Source organism: Aptenodytes forsteri, unplaced genomic scaffold (assembly GCF_000699145.1).
Source record: "Aptenodytes forsteri isolate BGI_AS27 unplaced genomic scaffold, ASM69914v1 Scaffold137, whole genome shotgun sequence".
NCBI classification, from domain to species: Eukaryota; Metazoa; Chordata; class Aves; order Sphenisciformes; family Spheniscidae; genus Aptenodytes; species Aptenodytes forsteri.
The window spans coordinates 3,239,041-3,242,249 of record NW_008796221.1 but is presented as its reverse complement, the minus strand read 5'-3'; positions in this window follow the sequence as shown (position 1 = coordinate 3,242,249).

The following is a 3,209-nucleotide window of genomic DNA, read 5'->3' as shown; positions in this document are numbered from 1 at the left end:
GCCCCCCCCCCCCCCCCCTCACTGCCCCTTCACTGTCCCCCCTCATCGCCCTCATTGCCCCCTCGCTGCCCCAACGGCCGCCCCCCTCACCCTCTACCCCTCCCAGTCCCTCCAGCCCTCACCGCTCGGCCCCCAGAACTGATTTTCTTCCCCTCCACCCCCTTTCCAGCCACTCCCACCCCCTTATCTCCATATTTGCTCTTCTGGACCTGTATTTCCTCCTGCTTCTCCTTCCTAAATGCCACCTCGATGCCTCCACGTTCCGGTAAAACGGCTGCTCTCTCCCCCCAACCTCTGCCTCGTCTCATCCCCTCCGCGCTGCTTCCAATCCCCTCCCCACCGCTTCCGGGCTCTCCCGGCCGAGCGGCGGCCGATCCCCCGTCACTCCTGCTACTCGGCCCGTTTCTCTCGCCCTTTCTCGCTAACAGTTTCAAAGCGCCTTTTCAGCCGTCGTGAACCATCTGTGCAGGCGACTGTAGCAGCAGCAAACGGTGGGGGCTTGGGTTTAGTCTCGAAATGCTTTAGCCAGATTTTTAATTTTGTGTGTCTTGCATACGGTTTCCAGCACGTTAATGCTGAAGTGTGTTCAAGCGCAGGTGGGGAATCTGTGCATGTTTACATTTGCTCCTCTTGTTTGGTCTACCATCTTCTCTGTTACTGTCTTTGATATCAATGTGCTTCATAGCCTAATATTCCTGGGATTATTTTTTTTCTGTCCTGCTTCATTTGTGGTTCGCTAAACTGTACAGCTATGAGACATCTGATGTGGTTTCCCCTCTTTGCACACATCAAGGGACTTCATAAATCACCAGTGTCAAGAAGTGCTGGGTTTTTTGGCAAGGCAGTTGTATTTCTACATAGATGACTGCACTCAAGTCTCAGGGTGCTTTGGGATCTTGTTAGATACCGTAGTGAAACAAACGTATAAAGCAGCAGCTGAGGGGCAGCCCCTGGGCTCGCCTGCACGGCTTGCAGTCGACAGCTGGATTTCTTCTTCCTTCCCTGCTCCCTTCAGGCTCCCAAAAGTAATTTGGCAGGTGCTTATAGGTTGCCACCACTGAGGTGTGATGGGGAGAGCAGGAAACGAACATGCAGGGGCATAAGGAAAGGAGCACAGCTTGAATTAGAATAGTCTGGTAATTGATGGATGCAGCATGATCGCTGTTGTGTCGCTTTACCACAGTACAGTCAAATACATAGTGTCAGTGTAATGCACAGTGTTATCACTATATAATTTTCTTTTTCTTAAATTCTGAAGAATGTTTACTGTGTTTTCCCTCAAAAAATCCTATGGAGACATCTGTAGTTAAAAATATGACTATAATGGTGCAAAGCTGCAAGCAGTTTTGTCCCATGCCACTTCTCCTCTGTAAGAGGCATCTCAATGTGGCATTGAGCGCTAGCGCCAAAACCGTTTTTGTCTGTGGGCAGATTGGATTGCTTTAGTTCATAGCCTGTGAGAATATCTCTTGAGCATCTCTGATGCACAGCTAATAACCAGATCTATCGGTTGCTCTGTCCAGGCCTCAGTGCTGAGAGCATTTCAAGGGAAAACAGGGCTTAGCCAGCAAAATCCCTGGCTGCTGAATTATACCCTACAACCATTGGCACATAAGAGCTTTAAGTGCTATAGCTAAAGCTGCCTGCTGTTTCTGAGATGAGGGAAGAAATGTACAGATAAACATATTTTTGGCCTGTTTATTTATCTCTTGTAGTATCATTCTCCCACCCCCTTTTTCTTTCTGACTCTCTGCTCCAGTTATTATTATAGTTGCCGAAATGATCACAACAGACTGATCAGAATTCAGTGAGAACGTCGGCCTGTTGCTGTATCTTCTTTCCTTCCTTGAAACCCACCGTCTGCCTATCCCTAAAAAGCGAAAAATACTCTTTGAATCTGTTCATACTACTTTCTCATTTTCAGGTTCCTTTCGTTCTCAAATGCTGTAGATACCCAGACAAACACTTGTTTTATTCAAATGGTATATATTTTAGCATGCTGCTTGAGACTCTTTTGTCATTGGATCTACTTTTTCCTCTAAACCATTAAAAAGAGCAAATCTGTATTAATGCTGTGAAACTCATCACTTTGTGTTTCTGAGGTGTGGGTTTTATTTACTTGCCTTGTTATAAAAAAATACTGGAGTCTTCAGTCTCCTTTCTGATCTATGAATATAGATGTTTCGTATAATGTTGGTTTTTATTTTTTTTAAATCTTACACAGAGCACTTTTCCTTGAATAATTTTGATGTCACCTAAGATGTCGGTACTTCCCAAAAGACATCGAAGGATATAGGAAGATGTCGAGGTTGGGTCAGCTACTTGTGAACTTGTGGGCACAGTGGCAGTAGCATAATGTAACCCCATGATAATTGTCTTTTTAAGACCATTTTGGTAGCAGCGCAGCTGTAGACTACAGGGGACACCAGCATAGAGGAGAATTAATTGCTGCAATTGTAAGGAAAAATCTGGAGATAAACTAACAATGCTGTTACTAAGGGGGTAAGGTTTGTGGTGAGAAGCAGTGCCTTTTTATTAGCTGCACCAACACGGAAAAGAACAGAGATTTTGGGCGTAAATGAGCCCTCTTATTTTTTTCACTTCAGGTGTGCAGACTGGCTTGTGAGCTTAAAATCTGTCTTTCCCCACTATTATAGCCCACTGTCTTAAAGCCTTTTCCCTCGTAGTTAACCTAAGAGAAGATACTGCCTCTTTTCAAACATTGCCTGCTTTTATATCTGTAGCATCTAAAACAGTGTTACCACTGCAAGCCAGGTTATAGTGCTTTTCCAGTTTGCTTTTGAAGATACTTGATATACATCACTTCAAACGATCACTCGGTAACTCGCAGCTTTGCAAATTCTTATCGATACCTATTTTCCCCTCTTCAGAGCAGTATGTTCCCTCCGAGTATTACTGTGTTGGTGGCTTTGGACCCCAGCGCTGCAGGAAGCTGCAGTTCTCGAGGGCCCAAGACACCTTAAGGATATGCTGCGGGTCTGTGCACGAAGCTCTGCGGAGAAGTGGAGCTGCAGCCCGTATTTCACACGGGCTATGTAACTTACTACGGTTTCGGAGGGCTCAGCCCCCCGGCTGTTCCCGGCTCCGCTCTCCAGCCGGGGCTGGCAGCCAGGGGCTCCAGCGCGCCGCACGCGCGTGACGGCAGCCGCCGCTCCCCCCACGCCCTACCGGCGCGGGGCAACCACCGG